The sequence below is a fragment of the Schistocerca gregaria genome, chromosome 5 (assembly GCF_023897955.1).
Source record: "Schistocerca gregaria isolate iqSchGreg1 chromosome 5, iqSchGreg1.2, whole genome shotgun sequence".
In the NCBI taxonomy this organism is placed as follows: Eukaryota; Metazoa; Arthropoda; class Insecta; order Orthoptera; family Acrididae; genus Schistocerca; species Schistocerca gregaria.
In genome coordinates, this window is record NC_064924.1 from 574,544,598 (window position 1) to 574,567,832 (window position 23,235).

The following is a 23,235-nucleotide window of genomic DNA, read 5'->3' on the forward strand; positions in this document are numbered from 1 at the left end:
TACACATTCAGGCAGGTGGCACAGTAGGTAAAAACATGGCCCTACACAGACGTTCTACTGTTTTCCTATTTATTCACCATGTGTGACACTGCAGTGGAGCGACGCCCACTACAAAAGACGTTTTATTTACATTCAATTTCAGCGTATGCGTCGCGAGTGCCATATGACAGGGCCTGTCTCTCGATGTCGATTTGTATTTTGTGTCTCTTAAGTGTCGGTCTGCAGTAGGCCGCTGTTGGCCGAGCGACGTGCAGTCGCCTTACATGAAGCCCCATGGGCAACGCCAGTGCCACTGTGAACAACAGCAAACTGTAGCCAGAGAGTGGAGCCGAAAGGCGCATTTCGCAGTCGAGCCACGTTATCCCACAAGCTGTGCACTAGGACAAGAAATTGCAGACCGCAAACTTTTGGTGGCCTGACGGTCGTCGCCGATCGTAAGGGCGAAACAGTCGAGAGATTTGGAGAACGGCAATGTGGACACTCCCAGCAGCAGCAGTGCGCCAAATCAATTATCTGGTCGAGGGCTGCAAGATTCAGTGTGATGAAGTGAGAATTCGGCGATAGCCCGCAAATTCAAAGCTGCCGCTTTCTTAGCTCAGTGGTAGAACACTGGTGTCGTAAACCAGGAGTCGTGAGTTCGAACCTCACAGAAGGCATCCATTTCTTTAACTTTCCTGCAACGTGCGGAGCTACCTCGAGCAATATCTATCACATGGCAGTACACTGAATGAAAGGGATGTTCTACAACCTATGACAAGTATTCTACTGGCCTAGGAGGTTTTCTGAATGCATAGGCAGAACAGTGGTTTGTATGCATTTTGTAGTATAATGTCATTCGTTTATGAGCGTCGCTACAGTGTGCATGCACGTTAACCATGTGAAGGGGCATAAGCAGATGCTACCATTCTGCGAGATTCCTGCAGAATGTGTACGAATTGCGTTGATATAGATTGCACAAGTGAGCCAAAGTCGACGCCTCCGTGGCGCAATCGGCTAGCGCGTTCGGCTGTTAACCGAAAGGTTGGTGGTTCGAGCCCACCCGGGGGCGAAATCGTTTTATCAGTCACCGAGGTGAGGACATACATCAACTTTGTTAGAGATACACAGCTAGTGTGGCAATTTGGCTGCGAAGGAGTGATGCCACAGATGCTTATACACATTCAGGCAGGTGGCACAGTAGGTAAAAACATGGCCCTACACAGACGTTCTACTGTTTTCCTATTTATTCACCATGTGTGACACTGCAGTGGAGCGACGCCCACTACAAAAGACGTTTTATTTACATTCAATTTCAGCGTATGCGTCGCGAGTGCCATATGACAGGGCCTGTCTCTCGATGTCGATTTGTATTTTGTGTCTCTTAAGTGTCGGTCTGCAGTAGGCCGCTGTTGGCCGAGCGACGTGCAGTCGCCTTACATGAAGCCCCATGGGCAACGCCAGTGCCACTGTGAACAACAGCAAACTGTAGCCAGAGAGTGGAGCCGAAAGGCGCATTTCGCAGTCGAGCCACGTTATCCCACAAGCTGTGCACTAGGACAAGAAATTGCAGACCGCAAACTTTTGGTGGCCTGACGGTCGTCGCCGATCGTAAGGGCGAAACAGTCGAGAGATTTGGAGAACGGCAATGTGGACACTCCCAGCAGCAGCAGTGCGCCAAATCAATTATCTGGTCGAGGGCTGCAAGACTCAGTGTGATGAAGTGAGAATTCAGGGATAGCCCGCAAATTCAAAGCTGCCGCCTTCTTAGCTCAGTGGTAGAGCACTGGTCTCGTAAACCAGGAGTCGTGAGTTCGAACCTCACAGAAGGCATCCATTTTTTTAACTTTCCTGCAACGTGCGGAGCTACCTCGAGCAATATCTATCACATGGCAGTACACTGAATGAAAGGGATGTTCTACAACCTATGACAAGTATTCTACTGGCCTAGGAGGTTTTCTGAATGCATAGGCAGAACAGTGGTTTGTATGCATTTTGTAGTATAATGTCATTCGTTTATGAGCGTCGCTACAGTGTGCATGCACGTTAACCATGTGAAGGGGCATAAGCAGATGCTACCATTCTGCGAGATTCCTGCAGAATGTGTACGAATTGCGTTGATATAGATTGCACAAGTGAGCCAAAGTCGACGCCTCCGTGGCGCAATCGGCTAGCGCGTTCGGCTGTTAACCGAAAGGTTGGTGGTTCGAGCCCACCCGGGGGCGAAATCGTTTTATCCGTCACCGAGGTGAGGACATACATCAACTTTGTTAGAGATACACAGCTAGTGTGGCAATTTGGCTGCGAAGGAGTGATGCCACAGATGCTTATACACATTCAGGCAGGTGGCACAGTAGGTAAAAACATGGCCCTACACAGACGTTCTACTGTTTTCCTATTTATTCACCATGTGTGACACTGCAGTGGAGCGACGCCCACTACAAAAGACGTTTTATTTACATTCAATTTCAGCGTATGCGTCGCGAGTGCCATATGACAGGGCCTGTCTCTCGATGTCGATTTGTATTTTGTGTCTCTTAAGTGTCGGTCTGCAGTAGGCCGCTGTTGGCCGAGCGACGTGCAGTCGCCTTACATGAAGCCCCATGGGCAACGCCAGTGCCACTGTGAACAACAGCAAACTGTAGCCAGAGAGTGGAGCCGAAAGGCGCATTTCGCAGTCGAGCCACGTTATCCCACAAGCTGTGCACTAGGACAAGAAATTGCAGACCGCAAACTTTTGGTGGCCTGACGGTCGTCGCCGATCGTAAGGGCGAAACAGTCGAGAGATTTGGAGAACGGCAATGTGGACACTCCCAGCAGCAGCATTGCGCCAAATCAATTATCTGGTCGAGGGCTGCAAGACTCAGTGTGATAAAGTGCGAATTCAGGGATAGCCCGCAAATTCAAAGCTGCCGCCTTCTTAGCTCAGTGGTAGAGCACTGGTCTCGTAAACCAGGAGTCGTGAGTTCGAACCTCACAGAAGGCATCCATTTTTTTAACTTTCCTGCAACGTGCGGAGCTACCTCGAGCAATATCTATCACATGGCAGTACACTGAATGAAAGGGATGTTCTACAACCTATGACAAGTATTCTACTGGCCTAGGAGGTTTTCTGAATGCATAGGCAGAACAGTGGTTTGTATGCATTTTGTAGTATAATGTCATTCGTTTATGAGCGTCGCTACAGTGTGCATGCACGTTAACCATGTGAAGGGGCATAAGCAGATGCTACCATTCTGCGAGATTCCTGCAGAATGTGTACGAATTGCGTTGATATAGATTGCACAAGTGAGCCGAAGTGGACGCCTCCGTGGCGCAATCGGCTAGCGCGTTCGGCTGTTAACCGAAAGGTTGGTGGTTCGAGCCCACCCGGGGGCGAAATCGTTTTATCCGTCACCGAGGTGAGGACATACATCAACTTTGTTAGAGATACACAGCTAGTGTGGCAATTTGGCTGCGAAGGAGTGATGCCACAGATGCTTATACACATTCAGGTAGGTGGCACAGTAGGTAAAAACATGGCCCTACACAGACGTTCTACTGTTTTCCTATTTATTCACCATGTGTGACACTGCAGTGGAGCGACGCCCACTACAAAAGACGTTTTATTTACATTCAATTTCAGCGTATGCGTCGCGAGTGCCATATGACAGGGCCTGTCTCTTGATGTCGATATGTATTTTGTGTCTCTTAAGTGTCGGTCTGCAGTAGGCCGCTGTTGGCCGAGCGACGTGCAGTCGCCTTATATGAAGCCCCATGGGCAACGCCAGTGCCACTGTGAACAACAGCAAACTGTAGCCAGAGAGTGGAGCCGAAAGGCGCATTTCGCAGTCGAGCCACGTTATCCCACAAGCTGTGCACTAGGACAAGAAATTGCAGACCGCAAACTTTTGGTGGCCTGACGGTCGTCGCCGATCGTAAGGGCGAAACAGTCGAGAGATTTGGTGAACGGCAATGTGGACACTCCCAGCAGCAGCAGTGCGCCAAATCAATTATCTGGTCGAGGGCTGCAAGATTCAGTGTGATGAAGTGAGAATTCGGGGATAGCTCGCATATTCAAAGCTGCCGCCTTCTTAGCTCAGTGGTAGAGCACTGGTCTCGTAAACCAGGAGTCGTGAGTTCGAACCTCACAGAAGGCATCCATTTTTTTAACTTTCCTGCAACGTGCGGAGCTACCTCGAGCAATATCTATCACATGGCAGTACACTGAATGAAAGGGATGTTCTACAACCTATGACAAGTATTCTACTGGCCTAGGAGGTTTTCTGAATGCATAGGCAGAACAGTGGTTTGTATGCATTTTGTAGTATAATGTCATTCGTTTATGAGCGTCGCTACAGTGTGCATGCACGTTAACCATGTGAAGGGGCATAAGCAGATGCTACCATTCTGCGAGATTCCTGCAGAATGTGTACGAATTAAGTTGATATAGATTGCACAAGTGAGCCACAGTCGACGCCTCCGTGGCGCAATCGGCTAGCGCGTTCGGCTGTTAACCGAAAGGTTGGTGGTTCGAGCCCACCCGGGGGCGAAATCGTTTTATCCGTCACCGAGGTGAGGACATACATCAACTTTGTTAGAGATACACAGCTAGTGTGGCAATTTGGCTGCGAAGGAGTGATGCCACAGATGCTTATACACATTCAGGCAGGTGGCACAGTAGGTAAAAACATGGCCCTACACAGACGTTCTACTGTTTTCCTATTTATTCACCATGTGTGACACTGCAGTGGAGCGACGCCCACTACAAAAGACGTTTTATTTGCATTCAATTTCAGCGTATGCGTCGCGAGAGCCATATGACAGGGCCTGTCTCTCGATGTCGATATGTATTTTGTGTCTCTTAAGTGTCGGTCTGCAGTAGGCCGCTGTTGGCCGAGCGACGTGCAGTCGCCTTACATGAAGCCCCATGGGCAACGCCAGTGCCACTGTCAACAACAGCAAACTGTAGCCAGAGAGTGGAGCCGAAAGGCGCATTTCGCAGTCGAGCCACGTTATCCCACAAGCTGTGCACTAGGACAAGAAATTGCAGACCGCAAACTTTTGGTGGCCTGACGGTCGTCGCCGATCGTAAGGGCGAAACAGTCGAGAGATTTGGTGAACGGCAATGTGGACACTCCCAGCAGCAGCAGTGCGCCAAATCAATTATCTGGTCGAGAGCTGCAAGATTCAGTGTGATGAAGTGAGAATTCGGGGATAGTCCGCAAATTCAAAGTGCCGCCTTCTTAGCTCAGTGGTAGAGCACTGGTCTCGTAAACCAGGAGTCGTGAGTTCGAACCTCACAGAAGGCATCCATTTTTTTAACTTTCCTGCAACGTGCGGAGCTACCTCGAGCAATATCTATCACATGGCAGTACACTGAATGAAAGGGATGTTCTACAACCTATGACAAGTATTCTACTGGCCTAGGAGGTTTTCTGAATGCATAGGCAGAACAGTGGTTTGTATGCATTTTGTAGTATAATGTCATTCGTTTATGAGCGTCGCTACAGTGTGCATGCACGTTAACCATGTGAAGGGGCATAAGCAGATGCTACCATTCTGCGAGATTCCTGCAGAATGTGTACGAATTAAGTTGATATAGATTGCACAAGTGAGCCAAAGTCGACGCCTCCGTGGCGCAATCGGCTAGCGCGTTCGGCTGTTAACCGAAAGGTTGGTGGTTCGAGCCCACCCGGGGGCGAAATCGTTTTATCCGTCACCGAGGTGAGGACATACATCAACTTTGTTAGAGATACACAGCTAGTGTGGCAATTTGGCTGCGAAGGAGTGATGCCACAGATGCTTATACACATTCAGGCAGGTGGCACAGTAGGTAAAAACATGGCCCTACACAGACGTTCTACTGTTTTCCTATTTATTCACCATGTGTGACACTGCAGTGGAGCGACGCCCACTACAAAAGACGTTTTATTTACATTCAATTTCAGCGTATGCGTCGCGAGTGCCATATGACAGGGCCTGTCTCTCGATGTCGATATGTATTTTGTGTCTCTTAAGTGTCGGTCTGCAGTAGGCCGCTGTTGGCCGAGCGACGTGCAGTCGCCTTATATGAAGCCCCATGGGCAACGCCAGTGCCACTGTGAACAACAGCAAACTGTAGCCAGAGAGTGGAGCCGAAAGGCGCATTTCGCAGTCGAGCCACGTTATCCCACAAGCTGTGCACTAGGACAAGAAATTGCAGACCGCAAACTTTTGGTGGCCTGACGGTCGTCGCCGATCGTAAGGGCGAAACAGTCGAGAGATTTGGTGAACGGCAATGTGGACACTCCCAGCAGCAGCAGTGCGCCAAATCAATTATCTGGTCGAGGGCTGCAAGACTCAGTGTGATGAAGTGAGAATTCAGGGATAGCCCGCAAATTCAAAGCTGCCGCCTTCTTAGCTCAGTGGTAGAGCACTGGTCTCGTAAACCAGGAGTCGTGAGTTCGAACCTCACAGAAGGCATCCATTTTTTTAACTTTCCTGCAACGTGTGGAGCTACCTCGAGCAATATCTATCACATGGCAGTACACTGAATGAAAGGGATGTTCTACAACCTATGACAAGTATTCTACTGGCCTAGGAGGTTTTCTGAATGCATAGGCAGAACAGTGGTTTGTATGCATTTTGTAGTATAATGTCATTCGTTTATGAGCGTCGCTACAGTGTGCATGCACGTTAACCATGTGAAGGGGCATAAGCAGATGCTACCATTCTGCGAGATTCCTGCAGAATGTGTACGAATTGCGTTGATATAGATTGCACAAGTGAGCCAAAGTCGACGCCTCCGTGGCGCAATCGGCTAGCGCGTTCGGCTGTTAACCGAAAGGTTGGTGGTTCGAGCCCACCCGGGGGCGAAATCGTTTTATCCGTCACCGAGGTGAGGACATACATCAACTTTGTTAGAGATACACAGCTAGTGTGGCAATTTGGCTGCGAAGGAGTGATGCCACAGATGCTTATACACATTCAGGCAGGTGGCACAGTAGGTAAAAACATGGCCCTACACAGACGTTCTACTGTTTTCCTATTTATTCACCATGTGTGACACTGCAGTGGAGCGACGCCCACTACAAAAGACGTTTTATTTACATTCAATTTCAGCGTATGCGTCGCGAGTGCCATATGACAGGGCCTGTCTCTCGATGTCGATATGTATTTTGTGTCTCTTAAGTGTCGGTCTGCAGTAGGCCGCTGTTGGCCGAGCGACGTGCAGTCGCCTTATATGAAGCCCCATGGGCAACGCCAGTGCCACTGTGAACAACAGCAAACTGTAGCCAGAGAGTGGAGCCGAAAGGCGCATTTCGCAGTCGAGCCACGTTATCCCACAAGCTGTGCACTAGGACAAGAAATTGCAGACCGCAAACTTTTGGTGGCCTGACGGTCGTCGCCGATCGTAAGGGCGAAACAGTCGAGAGATTTGGTGAACGGCAATGTGGACACTCCCAGCAGCAGCAGTGCGCCAAATCAATTATCTGGTCGAGGGCTGCAAGACTCAGTGTGATGAAGTGAGAATTCAGGGATAGCCCGCAAATTCAAAGCTGCCGCCTTCTTAGCTCAGTGGTAGAGCACTGGTCTCGTAAACCAGGAGTCGTGAGTTCGAACCTCACAGAAGGCATCCATTTTTTTAACTTTCCTGCAACGTGTGGAGCTACCTCGAGCAATATCTATCACATGGCAGTACACTGAATGAAAGGGATGTTCTACAACCTATGACAAGTATTCTACTGGCCTAGGAGGTTTTCTGAATGCATAGGCAGAACAGTGGTTTGTATGCATTTTGTAGTATAATGTCATTCGTTTATGAGCGTCGCTACAGTGTGCATGCACGTTAACCATGTGAAGGGGCATAAGCAGATGCTACCATTCTGCGAGATTCCTGCAGAATGTGTACGAATTGCGTTGATATAGATTGCACAAGTGAGCCAAAGTCGACGCCTCCGTGGCGCAATCGGCTAGCGCGTTCGGCTGTTAACCGAAAGGTTGGTGGTTCGAGCCCACCCGGGGGCGAAATCGTTTTATCCGTCACCGAGGTGAGGACATACATCAACTTTGTTAGAGATACACAGCTAGTGTGGCAATTTGGCTGCGAAGGAGTGATGCCACAGATGCTTATACACATTCAGGCAGGTGGCACAGTAGGTAAAAACATGGCCCTACACAGACGTTCTACTGTTTTCCTATTTATTCACCATGTGTGACACTGCAGTGGAGCGACGCCCACTACAAAAGACGTTTTATTTACATTCAATTTCAGCGTATGCGTCGCGAGTGCCATATGACAGGGCCTGTCTCTCGATGTCGATATGTATTTTGTGTCTCTTAAGTGTCGGTCTGCAGTAGGCCGCTGTTGGCCGAGCGACGTGCAGTCGCCTTATATGAAGCCCCATGGGCAACGCCAGTGCCACTGTGAACAACAGCAAACTGTAGCCAGAGAGTGGAGCCGAAAGGCGCATTTCGCAGTCGAGCCACGTTATCCCACAAGCTGTGCACTAGGACAAGAAATTGCAGACCGCAAACTTTTGGTGGCCTGACGGTCGTCGCCGATCGTAAGGGCGAAACAGTCGAGAGATTTGGTGAACGGCAATGTGGACACTCCCAGCAGCAGCAGTGCGCCAAATCAATTATCTGGTCGAGGGCTGCAAGATTCAGTGTGATGAAGTGAGAATTCGGGGATAGCCCGCAAATTCAAAGCTGCCTCCTTCTTAGCTCAGTGGTAGAGCACTGGTCTCGTAAACCAGGAGTCGTGAGTTCGAACCTCACAGAAGGCATCCATTTTTTTAACTTTCCTGCAACGTGCGGAGCTACCTCGAGCAATATCTATCACATGGCAGTACACTGAATGAAAGGGATGTTCTACAACCTATGACAAGTATTCTACAGGCCTAGGAGGTTTTCTGAATGCATAGGCAGAACAGTGGTTTGTATGCATTTTGTAGTATAATGTCATTCGTTTATGAGCGTCGCTACAGTGTGCATGCACGTTAACCATGTGAAGGGGCATAAGCAGATGCTACCATTCTGCGAGATTCCTGCAGAATGTGTACGAATTAAGTTGATATAGATTGCACAAGTGAGCCACAGTCGACGCCTCCGTGGCGCAATCGGCTAGCGCGTTCGGCTGTTAACCGAAAGGTTGGTGGTTCGAGCCCACCCGGAGGCGAAATCGTTTTATCCGTCACCGAGGTGAGGACATACATCAACTTTGTTAGAGATACACAGCTAGTGTGGCAATTTGGCTGCGAAGGAGTGATGCCACAGATGCTTATACACATTCAGGCAGGTGGCACAGTAGGTAAAAGAATGGCCTACACAGACGTTCTACTGTTTTCCTATTTATTCACCATGTGTGACACTGCAGTGGAGCGACGCCCACTACAAAAGACGTTTTATTTACATTCAATTTCAGCGTATGCGTCGCGAGTGCCTGTCTCTCGATGTCGATTTGTATTTTGTGTCTCTTAAGTGTCGGTCTGCAGTAGGCCGCTGTTGGCCGAGCGACGTGCAGTCGCCTTACATGAAGCCCCATGGGCAACGCCAGTGCCACTGTCAACAACAGCAAACTGTAGCCAGAGAGTGGAGCCGAAAGGCGCATTTCGCAGTCGAGCCACGTTATCCCACAAGCTGTGCACTAGGACAAGAAATTGCAGACCGCAAACTTTTGGTGGCCTGACGGTCGTCGCCGATCGTAAGGGCGAAACAGTCGAGAGATTTGGTGAACGGCAATGTGGACACTCCCAGCAGCAGCAGTGCGCCAAATCAATTATCTGGTCGAGGGCTGCAAGATTCAGTGTGATGAAGTGAGAATTCGGGGATAGCTCGCATATTCAAAGCTGCCGCCTTCTTATCTCAGTGGTAGAGCACTGGTCTCGTAAACCAGGAGTCGTGAGTTCGAACCTCACAGAAGGCATCCATTTTTTTAACTTTCCTGCAACGTGCGGAGCTACCTCGAGCAATATCTATCACATGGCAGTACACTGAATGAAAGGGATGTTCTACAACCTATGACAAGTATTCTACTGGCCTAGGAGGTTTTCTGAATGCATAGGCAGAACAGTGGTTTGTATGCATTTTGTAGTATAATGTCATTCGTTTATGAGCGTCGCTACAGTGTGCATGCACGTTAACCATGTGAAGGGGCATAAGCAGATGCTACCATTCTGCGAGATTCCTGCAGAATGTGTACGAATGAAGTTGATATAGATTGCACAAGTGAGCCACAGTCGACGCCTCCGTGGCGCAATCGGCTAGCGCGATCGGCTGTTAACCGAAAGGTTGGTGGTTCGAGCCCACCCGGGGGCGAAATCGTTTTATCCGTCACCGAGGTGAGGACATACATCAACTTTGTTAGAGATACACAGCTAGTGTGGCAATTTGGCTGCGAAGGAGTGATGCCACAGATGCTTATACACATTCAGGCAGGTGGCACAGTAGGTAAAAACATGGCCCTACACAGACGTTCTACTGTTTTCCTATTTATTCACCATGTGTGACACTGCAGTGGAGCGACGCCCACTACAAAAGACGTTTTATTTACATTCAATTTCAGCGTATGCGTCGCGAGTGCCATATGACAGGGCCTGTCTCTCGATGTCGATTTGTATTTTGTGTCTCTTAAGTGTCGGTCTGCAGTAGGCCGCTGTTGGCCGAGCGACGTACAGTCGCCTTACATGAAGCCCCATGGGCAACGCCAGTGCCACTGTGAACAACAGCAAACTGTAGCCAGAGAGTGGAGCCGAAAGGCGCATTTCGCAGTCGAGCCACGTTATCCCACAAGCTGTGCACTAGGACAAGAAATTGCAGACCGCAAACTTTTGGTGGCCTGACGGTCGTCGCCGATCGTAAGGGCGAAACAGTCGAGAGATTTGGTGAACGGCAATGTGGACACTCCCAGCAGCAGCAGTGCGCCAAATCAATTATCTGGTCGAGGGCTGCAAGATTCAGTGTGATGAAGTGAGAATTCGGGGATAGCTCGCATATTCAAAGCTGCCGCCTTCTTATCTCAGTGGTAGAGCACTGGTCTCGTAAACCAGGAGTCGTGAGTTCGAACCTCACAGAAGGCATCCATTTTTTTAACTTTCCTGCAACGTGCGGAGCTACCTCGAGCAATATCTATCACATGGCAGTACACTGAATGAAAGGGATGTTCTACAACCTATGACAAGTATTCTACTGGCCTAGGAGGTTTTCTGAATGCATAGGCAGAACAGTGGTTTGTATGCATTTTGTAGTATAATGTCATTCGTTTATGAGCGTCGCTACAGTGTGCATGCACGTTAACCATGTGAAGGGGCATAAGCAGATGCTACCATTCTGCGAGATTCCTGCAGAATGTGTACGAATTAAGTTGATATAGATTGCACAAGTGAGCCACAGTCGACGCCTCCGTGGCGCAATCGGCTAGCGCGATCGGCTGTTAACCGAAAGGTTGGTGGTTCGAGCCCACCCGGGGGCGAAATCGTTTTATCCGTCACCGAGGTGAGGACATACATCAACTTTGTTAGAGATACACAGCTAGTGTGGCAATTTGGCTGCGAAGGAGTGATGCCACAGATGCTTATACACATTCAGGCAGGTGGCACAGTAGGTAAAAACATGGCCCTACACAGACGTTCTACTGTTTTCCTATTTATTCACCATGTGTGACACTGCAGTGGAGCGACGCCCACTACAAAAGACGTTTTATTTACATTCAATTTCAGCGTATGCGTCGCGAGTGCCATATGACAGGGCCTGTCTCTCGATGTCGATTTGTATTTTGTGTCTCTTAAGTGTCGGTCTGCAGTAGGCCGCTGTTGGCCGAGCGACGTGCAGTCGCCTTACATGAAGCCCCATGGGCAACGCCAGTGCCACTGTGAACAACAGCAAACTGTAGCCAGAGAGTGGAGCCGAAAGGCGCATTTCGCAGTCGAGCCACGTTATCCCACAAGCTGTGCACTAGGACAAGAAATTGCAGACCGCAAACTTTTGGTGGCCTGACGGTCGTCGCCGATCGTAAGGGCGAAACAGTCGAGAGATTTGGTGAACGGCAATGTGGACACTCCCAGCAGCAGCAGTGCGCCAAATCAATTATCTGGTCGAGGGCTGCAAGATTCAGTGTGATGAAGTGAGAATTCGGGGATAGCTCGCATATTCAAAGCTGCCGCCTTCATAGCTCAGTGGTAGAGCACTGGTCTCGTAAACCAGGAGTCGTGAGTTCGAACCTCACAGAAGGCATCCATTTTTTTAACTTTCCTGCAACGTGCGGAGCTACCTCGAGCAATATCTATCACATGGCAGTACACTGAATGAAAGGGATGTTCTACAACCTATGACAAGTATTCTACTGGCCTAGGAGGTTTTCTGAATGCATAGGCAGAACAGTGGTTTGTATGCATTTTGTAGTATAATGTCATTCGTTTATGAGCGTCGCTACAGTGTGCATGCACGTTAACCATGTGAAGGGGCATAAGCAGATGCTACCATTCTGCGAGATTCCTGCAGAATGTGTACGAATTAAGTTGATATAGATTGCACAAGTGAGCCACAGTCGACGCCTCCGTGGCGCAATCGGCTAGCGCGATCGGCTGTTAACCGAAAGGTTGGTGGTTCGAGCCCACCCGGGGGCGAAATCGTTTTATCCGTCACCGAGGTGAGGACATACATCAACTTTGTTAGAGATACACAGCTAGTGTGGCAATTTGGCTGCGAAGGAGTGATGCCACAGATGCTTATACACATTCAGGCAGGTGGCACAGTAGGTAAAAACATGGCCCTACACAGACGTTCTACTGTTTTCCTATTTATTCACCATGTGTGACACTGCAGTGGAGCGACGCCCACTACAAAAGACGTTTTATTTACATTCAATTTCAGCGTATGCGTCGCGAGTGCCATATGACAGGGCCTGTCTCTCGATGTCGATTTGTATTTTGTGTCTCTTAAGTGTCGGTCTGCAGTAGGCCGCTGTTGGCCGAGCGACGTGCAGTCGCCTTACATGAAGCCCCATGGGCAACGCCAGTGCCACTGTGAACAACAGCAAACTGTAGCCAGAGAGTGGAGCCGAAAGGCGCATTTCGCAGTCGAGCCACGTTATCCCACAAGCTGTGCACTAGGACAAGAAATTGCAGACCGCAAACTTTTGGTGGCCTGACGGTCGTCGCCGATCGTAAGGGCGAAACAGTCGAGAGATTTGGTGAACGGCAATGTGGACACTCCCAGCAGCAGCAGTGCGCCAAATCAATTATCTGGTCGAGGGCTGCAAGATTCAGTGTGATGAAGTGAGAATTCGGGGATAGCTCGCATATTCAAAGCTGCCGCCTTCTTAGCTCAGTGCTAGTCTTGTTCCGGCACTCGGCCAGTGCACATCGTGCGGTGACGGGCGGTAGCGCGGGCCAGTGTTTACGTCGCGAGCAGTGCTGAGGTGGAGAGCTGAGCAGCGTGTGCGGGCGCTGTTAACGTTTGTTTCTGTATAACTGTTGTAAGTAAGATGTCGACAATTAACAGAGCGAACAGCGTTCAGTGTGTTTTCGATCGCGCTGCCTTGCGACCGACGGCGTTTGAAATTCATGAGTGGATCTTTGAGGATTTGAAATTGCCTGAAGATATAGTCGACACATTCCAGTTGGACTTTGTGCAGTACTCGTTATTTATCAAATTTATTTCGAGTGACACTTACGAGAAATTCGCTGAGGAGCATGTTGGTGTGAGACCATTCCGTCAAAATGATGGCAGTATTAGTAATGTCCAAATCGTGCCTTCGGGATACGGAGTAAGAACCGTCAGGGTATTTAATGTGCCACCTGAGTGCCCTAATGATCTGATTGCACGTTCTCTGTCACTGTACGGCGCTGTTTTGTCAGTTACAAATGAAAAATGGTCGAGTGCCTATCGCTACCAAGTTAACAGCGGGGTGCGCAGTGTACGTGTAGATTTGAAAAAGCATATACCTTCGTATGTTGCCATTGGCGGCTGTCGTGCACAGGTAACTTACATTGGTCAACCCCCTACCTGTTCGATCTGCCATTCAACTGAACATCTGCGGATGAACTGTACACGTAGACGTCCATTTCAACTTCCACGAGAACGTCCTGCAGACGGTAGTGAAAAGCTAGTACCACTATTGAGTGAGGTGGTCGCGGGGACTGTACCACCACCCCTGCAGCCGGAACATGTCAGCGAGGTGGAGGTGCCAGTTCAGGTGGAATGCAGTGCCAAAGACATTCGTGGTAGGACGGACGTCGATTCGGCACCGTCACCTTCACCGGGGCAGTTACCGCTGGATACCAACGATGCGCCAGCCACCTCTGAAACTAAGCCGTGTGAGATACAGGAGCGGGTGCAGATCAGTTTGCCTGAACCACCCCTATCGGTAGAGATTGTAGCAGACACGAAGAAAGGCCGCCGAAGGAGAAGCAAAGGGAATAGTAGCAAAGAGGAAAAGTCGAATGATTTAGGACCCGTGCACATGTCAGAAAGTGGCAGCGAGACTGAACCTCAATCTTCTTGCCCCGTGCGCTGCGAGGACACCGCGAGGCAAGAATGCATTCGTGAACAAACCAAACACCTGAAGGCACTACTGAGCGCTGAAAGGGATCAGAGCACCGTAACGGCCAAGAGGAAGAGCGAGCAGAGCAGCGAGCAGCTGCAGCAGCGCTCTCGCAGGAACTCGCTGACGTCAGTCGCAGCCCCGCGTGGTGGCCAGGCGGATGCGACCACGTTGACAGACTCAGCCGGCGGTGGCGGTCAGCGCACCGCGCAGCACCCCGACAGCAATGAGCCGTGGTGGCAGCAGAACGAGGAGATGCAGCAGTAGCTGCTCTCGCGCATGACCATCGCGCTGCGACCTTCCCCTCCCTGGTCCGTTATTGATTTTGACATTTCGTTTCGTACTCCAAACGTTACCAACGAGTTTGGTTCAAAGCCGGAGAGAAGGACGATGCGAAACTCACAGCTCATTGTCCTCTGAACCATCATGGGTGACAGCCAAACCTACAACATTACCACACTTAACGTCACTAGAATTCAAAGTGCGGTGAAACTCCGTTCGCTAAATGATTTCTTGTATGGTACCAGCGTTGACATTGCCCTCCTACAGGAGGTAGTCACAGCCTTAGAAGTGCCTGGTTACGTTCTTATTGATAACATCAATCTTCAGGATGCTGTAGGCACTGCCATCCTTCTGCGCGACGGTGTACCCTTTACGGATGTGCAGCGGCTGCCCAGTGGTCGTGGCATTTCTCTTCTAGTGAATGGTGTGCAGATTGTTAACGTGTACGCCCCCTCAGGTAGCACTCATAAGAGAGATCGTTCAAAATTTTATAAAACCGAGGTTCCCATTCTTCTTAGCGGTTATCGTGAACATCTCATCCTTGGTGGTGACTTCAATTGTGTGCTCAATGACAGAGACCAAACTCCTAACACGAACAGATGTATCGAACTTGAACATTTAATTCATGGCATGCGTCTTCACGATACATGGGAACAACTGCACGGTGAACGGGTAGCGTACACCTTCGTAACCAGTCATTCTGCCAGTCGGCTGGATAGGATCTATGTGTCCGATGCCCTCCAGCGACACACTGTGAACTGTGACATAGCTCCTGTCAATATCTCCGACCATTGTGCATATCAGTGTTACCTCAACCTACACCGCCAGCCAATTTACCGCGGGAAGGGCTACTGGAAATTGAATGTCAGCCTTCTGCAGGATGCCCAACTTGAAGAGGAGGTGAACTTAACGTGGCAACAGCTCCAGCGGCACCGACGTCGTTACGCTAGCGTTCTACAGTGGTCGATTCAGTGTGCTAAGCCTAAATTACGCCTGACCGTCATGAGCTACGCCCGACAAAAAAGCTTTTGGCAGAAACAGACTATTGAATTTTATTATCGCTGTTTGAGAGAACTGTACAGTCGCACTAACAATCCTTCTCGAGACATCGACGTAAAGATCAAACGATATAAAGCGAAAATCACTTCGATACAACGCCAACGCATGCATGGCATCATCGTGCGAGCCCACCCTAAGGACGTTGCCGCCGAAGAACGGGCCTCTCTGTATCACATCCTGAGAACGACGAAACGGTGTAAAGCCATGTTGATTGAAGCCGTCGTTGATGACGCTGAGAATGCCATCACGAAGCAACGTGACATCATCTCGCACGTCTACGACTATTATAGTCAACTTTACAAGAAGCAACTCGTTGATGAACACTCGTGCGAGGATTTTCTTAGGACCTTGAGCTGTCGCTTGTCACAACAGGATAATGCAAAGTTGGAATCTGTTTTCACACAGGACGAAATCCGACTGGCGGTTCACAGTGCAAAGAAAGGGAAATCACCAGGACCTGATGGTCTCAGCGCTGAGTTTTACCAGCGATACTGGAACGTCCTCGGTCCGACACTCCTCGAGATAGCGAATGAACTCTGGCACCTGGAAGTCATACCCAAGGCATTTACGGAAGGTATCATCCTGCCCTTACCGAAAAAAGGGAACAGCAGGAAGGTTGAAAACATGCGACCCATCACACTCCTGAATGCCGACTTCAAAATCATCACCAGATCGATTAAGCTAAGGATGCAAACCGTTATGTACAAGGTTTTAGGCAGTTACCAGTACAGTGCAGTGCAAGGTCGAAGTGCAATCTCAGCTGCCTGCGATTTGAGGGACATCATCTGTTCATATGCTGAAACTAAAGGACAGGGCGCTCTGATCTTTCTAGATTTTGAGAAGGCTTATGACCGTGTACGTCATGATTTCCTCTTTCAAAGCATGAAGAAACTAGGATTTGGACCTCATCTCATAGAATTAATTCGCAAACTTACTACAAACGCCTCTTCACGGATTCTCATTAATGGCCATTTTACAAAAGAAGTTTCCATCGAGCAGTCCATCCGCCAAGGATGTCCTCTCTCAATGATTTTGTACGCCATTGCAGTAGAGCCGCTCCTGAACAACTTAGTGCATAGCGGGATCGGGCTTAGCGTCGAGTCTGTCACTATCCCATGCATTGCGTATGCTGACGATATATGCGTAACTGTGTCATCATCGCAACAACTTCTGTCAGTAGCAACTCTTCTACAAACATTCACGTTTCTTTCAGGAGCAATACTCAATAGAACTAAAACCACAGTTTTGCAAATCGGTGGCGGTATCGGAGACATATCCCATGTTACCTGGTGCAAGGTAAAGGATTCTCACACAACCCTCGGTGTTACTTTTGAAGCCAAACCAGACAAATTCCTGACGAAGAACTGGTCACACATGCTTCATAAATTACGTGCTGCTTTGATGCTTCACTCCGACCGTGACTTGAACATACTACAGAAAGTTAAGACCATCGAGATCGCAATTACGAGCAAGATGAATTATTTGGCGCAAATTCTTCCAATCTCCGACCACCTAGCCAAGAGTATACAACAAGCGTTATGTTGGTTTATTTTTAGGGGGCATATTTTCAAAGTTCAGTTCGATACCTTAACCTTACCTTCGTCCAAAGGTGGCCTCAACCTCATTAAAGTACACAAAAAATGTGTCACCCTGCTCCTAAATCGCATCAGGAAGGAGTTTCGTACCCGGAGGACCAGTCTCATCAGAAACCTCATTCAGCGGTGGAAACCTCATAGCTTGGACCCCCCCGTTAATATCGCCGGCATTCCACTTTCTTACCGACATGTGCGACTATACTACATGGAAATGAGCTACATTCGACACAACATCGTCGATACCGGAAGCCTGACGAACAGGAAGCTTTATGACCTTCTCATGACAACAAACCACAGGAATCGTCTCGAAGAAAAATATCCACATATACATTGGAGTATAATATGGCGGAATGTGCAAAACGACATGTTACCATCACGCGTCATAGCAGACTGGTATCTCACAGTCAACGATAAAGTAGCAACGAATGAAAAGCTACATAAAATAGGCCTTCAACCAACGCCCAACTGTGACGCATGCGGAAGAGTCGATACGCTCCTTCATAGGTTCACTTGCGGACATGCAGAAGAAATTACAACCTTTCTTCGTCAACGATTGTCAGTGATAGACTGTACGACGCCCAGTGGTGTAGAACTTTTAGAGATCACTCAGCCACAAAAACTGAGGTATCCACGAGCAAAAAACAACGCTACAACGTGGATCATGGGCCACACAGCATCGTTTATTATGCAGAATAGGCATGCTACTTTTCTAGACTATTATTCTTACATAGAAATTGAACACTTTAAAATAAGCCAACATTGTGACTACAGGAGGATATTTGGAAATATGCTGAAAATCATAACTAACGGTTAAATGCTTCAAATACAATATTTGGATAGTAGAGGTTGCCAGTTGCCTGTATGTCTAAATCCTATTTGCTTCCTGGGACTTTATTTCTTGCCGGAATTTTAAGATACTATTCAGATGCTCACCAATGCAGAAGGCATTTTTTTTTCCTTCACATTTTTCTCTCAACATTTTCCTTCTCTCGCAGAGCAGCGGAGCAACTTTCCTTTCGACAATGATGTGATAGTCTTTTGTGCACCTCAAGAAGACATTTCCTTTCTTTTCTTATATTGCGCAACGGCTGCCTAGAACTCATAAATACTATGTTCATTCTATTTCATTACAAATCGGAGCACATGTTTATTTTTCCCTTAAAAAAATGGTAAAAAAAAGGGCTGCTGCATCTGGATCATAGGGTCTCGGGATCGATTCCCGGCCGGGTTGTGGATTTTTCTTCGCGTGGGGATTGGGTGTTTTTGTTGTCCTCATCATTTCAAAAACAAAAAAAAAAATAAAAAAGAAGGCCGGGTGTAGCGGATAGTCTGAGGATGGGTGTACTGTTTCACAGCATCCTGTGTTGATCTGGCGTCCGCACTGAGATCGCCATCAATATGGTCGCTCAAGAGGAGTCTTGGGCGACCAGGTTAGCTAAGGAGGGATGCACCGGGCCAGGCAGAAAAAAAAGAAAAAAAAAAGTGGTAGAGCACTGGTCTCGTAAACCAGGAGTCGTGAGTTCGAACCTCACAGAAGGCATCCATTTTTTTAACTTTCCTGCAACGTGCGGAGCTACCTCGAGCAATATCTATCACATGGCAGTACACTGAATGAAAGGGATGTCCTACAACCTATGACAAGTATTCTACTGGCCTAGGAGGTTTTCTGAATGCATAGGCAGAACAGTGGTTTGTATGCATTTTGTAGTATAATGTCATTCGTTTATGAGCGTCGCTACAGTGTGCATGCACGTTAACCATGTGAAGGGGCATAAGCAGATGCTACCATTCTGCGAGATTCCTGCAGAATGTGTACGAATTAAGTTGATATAGATTGCACAAGTGAGCCAAAGTCGACGCCTCCGTGGCGCAATCGGCTAGCGCGTTCGGCTGTTATCCGAAAGGTTGGTGGTTCGAGCCCACCCGGGGGCGAAATCGTTTTATCCGTCACCGAGGTGAGGACATACATCAACTTTGTTAGAGATACACAGCTAGTGTGGCAATTTGGCTGCGAAGGAGTGATGCCACAGATGCTTATACACATTCAGGCAGGTGGCACAGTAGGTAAAAACATGGCCCTACACAGACGTTCTACTGTTTTCCTATTTATTCACCATGTGTGACACTGCAGTGGAGCGACGCCCACTACAAAAGACGTTTTATTTACATTCAATTTCAGCGTATGCGTCGCGAGTGCCATATGACAGGGCCTGTCTCTCGATGTCGATTTGTATTTTGTGTCTCTTAAGTGTCGGTCTGCAGTAGGCCGCTGTTGACCGAGCGACGTGCAGTCGCCTTACATGAAGCCCCATGGGCAACGCCAGTGCCACTGTGAACAACAGCAAACTGTAGCCAGAGAGTGGAGCCGAAAGGCGCATTTCGCAGTCGAGCCACGTTATCCCACAAGCTGTGCACTAGGACAAGAAATTGCAGACCGCAAACTTTTGGTGGCCTGACGGTCGTCGCCGATCGTAAGGGCGAAACAGTCGAGAGATTTGGTGAACGGCAATGTGGACACTCCCAGCAGCAGCAGTGCGCCAAATCAATTATCTGGTCGAGGGCTGCAAGATTCAGTGTGATGAAGTGAGAATTCGGGGATAGCTCGCATATTCAAAGCTGCCGCCTTCTTAGCTCAGTGGTAGAGCACTGGTCTCGTAAACCAGGAGTCGTGAGTTCGAACCTCACAGAAGGCATCCATCTTTTTAACTTTCCTGCAACGTGCGGAGCTACCTCGAGCAATATCTATCACATGGCAGTACACTGAATGAAAGGGATGTTCTACAACCTATGACAAGTATTCTACTGGCCTAGGAGGTTTTCTGAATGCATAGGCAGAACAGTGGTTTGTATGCATTTTGTAGTATAATGTCATTCGTTTATGAGCGTCGCTACAGTGTGCATGCACGTTAACCATGTGAAGGGGCATAAGCAGATGCTACCATTCTGCGAGATTCCTGCAGAATGTGTACGAATTAAGTTGATATAGATTGCACAAGTAAGCCAAAGTCGACGCCTCCGTGGCGCAATCGGCTAGCGCGTTCGGCTATTAACCGAAAGGTTGGTGATTCGAGCCCACCCGGCGGCGAAATCGTTTTCTCCGTCACCGAGGTGAGGACATACATCAACTTTGTTAGAGATACACAGCTAGTGTGGCAATTTGGCTGCGAAGGAGTGATGCCACAGATGCTTACACACATTCAGGCAGGTGGCACAGTAGGTAAAAACATGGCCCTACACAGACGTTCTACTGTTTTCCTACTTATTCACCATGTGTGACACTGCAGTGGAGCGACGCCCACTACAAAAGACGTTTTATTTACATTCAATTTCAGCGTATGCGTCGCGAGTGCCATATGACAGGGCCTGTCTCTCGATGTCGATTTGTATTTTGTGTCTCTTAAGTGTCGGTCTGCAGTAGGCCGCTGTTGGCCGAGCGACGTGCAGTCGCCTTACATGAAGCCCCATGGGCAACGCCAGTGCCACTGTGAACAACAGCAAACTGTAGCCAGAGAGTGGAGCCGAAAGGCGCATTTCGCAGTCGAGCCACGTTATCCCACAAGCTGTGCACTAGGACAAGAAATTGCAGACCGCAAACTTTTGGTGGCCTGACGGTCGTCGCCGATCGTAAGGGCGAAACAGTCGAGAGATTTGGTGAACGGCAATGTGGACACTCCCAGCAGCAGCAGTGCGCCAAATCAATTATCTGGTCGAGGGCTGCAAGATTCAGTGTGATGAAGTGAGAATTCGGGGATAGCTCGCATATTCAAAGCTGCCGCCTTCTTAGCTCAGTGGTAGAGCACTGGTCTCGTAAACCAGGAGTCGTGAGTTCGAACCTCACAGAAGGCATCCATCTTTTTAACTTTCCTGCAACGTGCGGAGCTACCTCGAGCAATATCTATCACATGGCAGTACACTGAATGAAAGGGATGTTCTACAACCTATGACAAGTATTCTACTGGCCTAGGAGGTTTTCTGAATGCATAGGCAGAACAGTGGTTTGTATGCATTTTGTAGTATAATGTCATTCGTTTATGAGCGTCGCTATAGTGTGCATGCACGTTAACCATGTGAAGGGGCATAAGCAGATGCTACCATTCTGCGAGATTCCTGCAGAATGTGTACGAATTAAGTTGATATAGATTGCACAAGTAAGCCAAAGTCGACGCCTCCGTGGCGCAATCGGCTAGCGCGTTCGGCTGTTAACCGAAAGGTTGGTGGTTCGAGCCCACCCGGCGGCGAAATCGTTTTATCCGTCACCGAGGTGAGGACATACATCAACTTTGTTAGAGATACACAGCTAGTGTGGCAATTTGGCTGCGAAGGAGTGATGCCACAGATGCTTACACACATTCAGGCAGGTGGCACAGTAGGTAAAAACATGGCCCTACACAGACGTTCTACTGTTTTCCTATTTATTCACCATGTGTGACACTGCAGTGGAGCGACGCCCACTACAAAAGACGTTTTATTTACATTCAATTTCAGCGTATGCGTCGCGAGTGCCATATGACAGGGCCTGTCTCTCGATGTCGATTTGTATTTTGTGTCTCTTAAGTGTCGGTCTGCAGTAGGCCGCTGTTGGCCGAGCGACGTGCAGTCGCCTTACATGAAGCCCCATGGGCAACGCCAGTGCCACTGTGAACAACAGCAAACTGTAGCCAGAGAGTGGAGCCGAAAGGCGCATTTCGCAGTCGAGCCACGTTATCCCACAAGCTGTGCACTAGGACAAGAAATTGCAGACCGCAAACTTTTGGTGGCCTGACGGTCGTCGCCGATCGTAAGGGCGAAACAGTCGAGAGATTTGGTGAACGGCAATGTGGACACTCCCAGCAGCAGCAGTGCGCCAAATCAATTATCTGGTCGAGGGCTGCAAGATTCAGTGTGATGAAGTGAGAATTCGGGGATAGCTCGCATATTCAAAGCTGCCGCCTTCTTAGCTCAGTGGTAGAGCACTGGTCTCGTAAACCAGGAGTCGTGAGTTCGAACCTCACAGAAGGCATCCATCTTTTTAACTTTCCTGCAACGTGCGGAGCTACCTCGAGCAATATCTATCACATGGCAGTACACTGAATGAAAGGGATGTTCTACAACCTATGACAAGTATTCTACTGGCCTAGGAGGTTTTCTGAATGCATAGGCAGAACAGTGGTTTGTATGCATTTTGTAGTATAATGTCATTCGTTTATGAGCGTCGCTATAGTGTGCATGCACGTTAACCATGTGAAGGGGCATAAGCAGATGCTACCATTCTGCGAGATTCCTGCAGAATGTGTACGAATTAAGTTGATATAGATTGCACAAGTAAGCCAAAGTCGACGCCTCCGTGGCGCAATCGGCTAGCGCGTTCGGCTGTTAACCGAAAGGTTGGTGGTTCGAGCCCACCCGGCGGCGAAATCGTTTTATCCGTCACCGAGGTGAGGACATACATCAACTTTGTTAGAGATACACAGCTAGTGTGGCAATTTGGCTGCGAAGGAGTGATGCCACAGATGCTTACACACATTCAGGCAGGTGGCACAGTAGGTAAAAACATGGCCCTACACAGACGTTCTACTGTTTTCCTATTTATTCACCATGTGTGACACTGCAGTGGAGCGACGCCCACTACAAAAGACGTTTTATTTACATTCAATTTCAGCGTATGCGTCGCGAGTGCCATATGACAGGGCCTGTCTCTCGATGTCGATTTGTATTTTGTGTCTCTTAAGTGTCGGTCTGCAGTAGGCCGCTGTTGGCCGAGCGACGTGCAGTCGCCTTACATGAAGCCCCATGGGCAACGCCAGTGCCACTGTGAACAACAGCAAACTGTAGCCAGAG

At 48.9% G+C, this 23,235-nt stretch overlaps 29 non-coding genes across 29 annotated transcripts; all 29 read left to right on the plus strand.

Moving 5' to 3' along the window:
* The first annotated feature begins 584 nt into the window (after nucleotides 1-584).
* Trnat-cgu (transfer RNA threonine (anticodon CGU)) lies at nucleotides 585-656 on the plus strand. The gene has a single exon. It is a non-coding gene; the product is annotated as a tRNA-Thr (tRNA).
* Nucleotides 657-974: 318 nt separating this feature from the next.
* Nucleotides 975-1,048, plus strand: Trnan-guu (transfer RNA asparagine (anticodon GUU)). Its single transcript has one exon. It is a non-coding gene; the product is annotated as a tRNA-Asn (tRNA).
* Nucleotides 1,049-1,737: 689 nt separating this feature from the next.
* Nucleotides 1,738-1,809, plus strand: Trnat-cgu (transfer RNA threonine (anticodon CGU)). The gene has a single exon. It is a non-coding gene; the product is annotated as a tRNA-Thr (tRNA).
* Nucleotides 1,810-2,127: 318 nt separating this feature from the next.
* Trnan-guu (transfer RNA asparagine (anticodon GUU)) lies at nucleotides 2,128-2,201 on the plus strand. The gene has a single exon. It is a non-coding gene; the product is annotated as a tRNA-Asn (tRNA).
* A 689-nt stretch (nucleotides 2,202-2,890) lies between these two features.
* On the plus strand, nucleotides 2,891-2,962 carry Trnat-cgu (transfer RNA threonine (anticodon CGU)). Its single transcript has one exon. It is a non-coding gene; the product is annotated as a tRNA-Thr (tRNA).
* Nucleotides 2,963-3,280: 318 nt separating this feature from the next.
* On the plus strand, nucleotides 3,281-3,354 carry Trnan-guu (transfer RNA asparagine (anticodon GUU)). The gene has a single exon. It is a non-coding gene; the product is annotated as a tRNA-Asn (tRNA).
* A 689-nt stretch (nucleotides 3,355-4,043) lies between these two features.
* Nucleotides 4,044-4,115, plus strand: Trnat-cgu (transfer RNA threonine (anticodon CGU)). The gene has a single exon. It is a non-coding gene; the product is annotated as a tRNA-Thr (tRNA).
* A 318-nt stretch (nucleotides 4,116-4,433) lies between these two features.
* Trnan-guu (transfer RNA asparagine (anticodon GUU)) lies at nucleotides 4,434-4,507 on the plus strand. The gene has a single exon. It is a non-coding gene; the product is annotated as a tRNA-Asn (tRNA).
* Nucleotides 4,508-5,195: 688 nt separating this feature from the next.
* Trnat-cgu (transfer RNA threonine (anticodon CGU)) lies at nucleotides 5,196-5,267 on the plus strand. Its single transcript has one exon. It is a non-coding gene; the product is annotated as a tRNA-Thr (tRNA).
* A 318-nt stretch (nucleotides 5,268-5,585) lies between these two features.
* On the plus strand, nucleotides 5,586-5,659 carry Trnan-guu (transfer RNA asparagine (anticodon GUU)). The gene has a single exon. It is a non-coding gene; the product is annotated as a tRNA-Asn (tRNA).
* Nucleotides 5,660-6,348: 689 nt separating this feature from the next.
* On the plus strand, nucleotides 6,349-6,420 carry Trnat-cgu (transfer RNA threonine (anticodon CGU)). Its single transcript has one exon. It is a non-coding gene; the product is annotated as a tRNA-Thr (tRNA).
* A 318-nt stretch (nucleotides 6,421-6,738) lies between these two features.
* Nucleotides 6,739-6,812, plus strand: Trnan-guu (transfer RNA asparagine (anticodon GUU)). Its single transcript has one exon. It is a non-coding gene; the product is annotated as a tRNA-Asn (tRNA).
* A 689-nt stretch (nucleotides 6,813-7,501) lies between these two features.
* Trnat-cgu (transfer RNA threonine (anticodon CGU)) lies at nucleotides 7,502-7,573 on the plus strand. The gene has a single exon. It is a non-coding gene; the product is annotated as a tRNA-Thr (tRNA).
* A 318-nt stretch (nucleotides 7,574-7,891) lies between these two features.
* On the plus strand, nucleotides 7,892-7,965 carry Trnan-guu (transfer RNA asparagine (anticodon GUU)). Its single transcript has one exon. It is a non-coding gene; the product is annotated as a tRNA-Asn (tRNA).
* Nucleotides 7,966-8,651: 686 nt separating this feature from the next.
* On the plus strand, nucleotides 8,652-8,726 carry Trnat-cgu (transfer RNA threonine (anticodon CGU)). The gene has a single exon. It is a non-coding gene; the product is annotated as a tRNA-Thr (tRNA).
* A 318-nt stretch (nucleotides 8,727-9,044) lies between these two features.
* On the plus strand, nucleotides 9,045-9,118 carry Trnan-guu (transfer RNA asparagine (anticodon GUU)). Its single transcript has one exon. It is a non-coding gene; the product is annotated as a tRNA-Asn (tRNA).
* Nucleotides 9,119-9,793: 675 nt separating this feature from the next.
* On the plus strand, nucleotides 9,794-9,865 carry Trnat-cgu (transfer RNA threonine (anticodon CGU)). The gene has a single exon. It is a non-coding gene; the product is annotated as a tRNA-Thr (tRNA).
* A 318-nt stretch (nucleotides 9,866-10,183) lies between these two features.
* Trnan-guu (transfer RNA asparagine (anticodon GUU)) lies at nucleotides 10,184-10,257 on the plus strand. Its single transcript has one exon. It is a non-coding gene; the product is annotated as a tRNA-Asn (tRNA).
* Nucleotides 10,258-10,946: 689 nt separating this feature from the next.
* Trnat-cgu (transfer RNA threonine (anticodon CGU)) lies at nucleotides 10,947-11,018 on the plus strand. Its single transcript has one exon. It is a non-coding gene; the product is annotated as a tRNA-Thr (tRNA).
* Nucleotides 11,019-11,336: 318 nt separating this feature from the next.
* Trnan-guu (transfer RNA asparagine (anticodon GUU)) lies at nucleotides 11,337-11,410 on the plus strand. The gene has a single exon. It is a non-coding gene; the product is annotated as a tRNA-Asn (tRNA).
* Nucleotides 11,411-12,099: 689 nt separating this feature from the next.
* Trnat-cgu (transfer RNA threonine (anticodon CGU)) lies at nucleotides 12,100-12,171 on the plus strand. The gene has a single exon. It is a non-coding gene; the product is annotated as a tRNA-Thr (tRNA).
* Nucleotides 12,172-12,489: 318 nt separating this feature from the next.
* Trnan-guu (transfer RNA asparagine (anticodon GUU)) lies at nucleotides 12,490-12,563 on the plus strand. Its single transcript has one exon. It is a non-coding gene; the product is annotated as a tRNA-Asn (tRNA).
* A 6,713-nt stretch (nucleotides 12,564-19,276) lies between these two features.
* On the plus strand, nucleotides 19,277-19,350 carry Trnan-guu (transfer RNA asparagine (anticodon GUU)). The gene has a single exon. It is a non-coding gene; the product is annotated as a tRNA-Asn (tRNA).
* A 689-nt stretch (nucleotides 19,351-20,039) lies between these two features.
* Trnat-cgu (transfer RNA threonine (anticodon CGU)) lies at nucleotides 20,040-20,111 on the plus strand. Its single transcript has one exon. It is a non-coding gene; the product is annotated as a tRNA-Thr (tRNA).
* Nucleotides 20,112-20,429: 318 nt separating this feature from the next.
* Nucleotides 20,430-20,503, plus strand: Trnan-auu (transfer RNA asparagine (anticodon AUU)). Its single transcript has one exon. It is a non-coding gene; the product is annotated as a tRNA-Asn (tRNA).
* Nucleotides 20,504-21,192: 689 nt separating this feature from the next.
* Nucleotides 21,193-21,264, plus strand: Trnat-cgu (transfer RNA threonine (anticodon CGU)). The gene has a single exon. It is a non-coding gene; the product is annotated as a tRNA-Thr (tRNA).
* A 318-nt stretch (nucleotides 21,265-21,582) lies between these two features.
* Nucleotides 21,583-21,656, plus strand: Trnan-guu (transfer RNA asparagine (anticodon GUU)). Its single transcript has one exon. It is a non-coding gene; the product is annotated as a tRNA-Asn (tRNA).
* Nucleotides 21,657-22,345: 689 nt separating this feature from the next.
* Trnat-cgu (transfer RNA threonine (anticodon CGU)) lies at nucleotides 22,346-22,417 on the plus strand. Its single transcript has one exon. It is a non-coding gene; the product is annotated as a tRNA-Thr (tRNA).
* A 318-nt stretch (nucleotides 22,418-22,735) lies between these two features.
* On the plus strand, nucleotides 22,736-22,809 carry Trnan-guu (transfer RNA asparagine (anticodon GUU)). The gene has a single exon. It is a non-coding gene; the product is annotated as a tRNA-Asn (tRNA).
* Nucleotides 22,810-23,235: the final 426 nt, after the last annotated feature.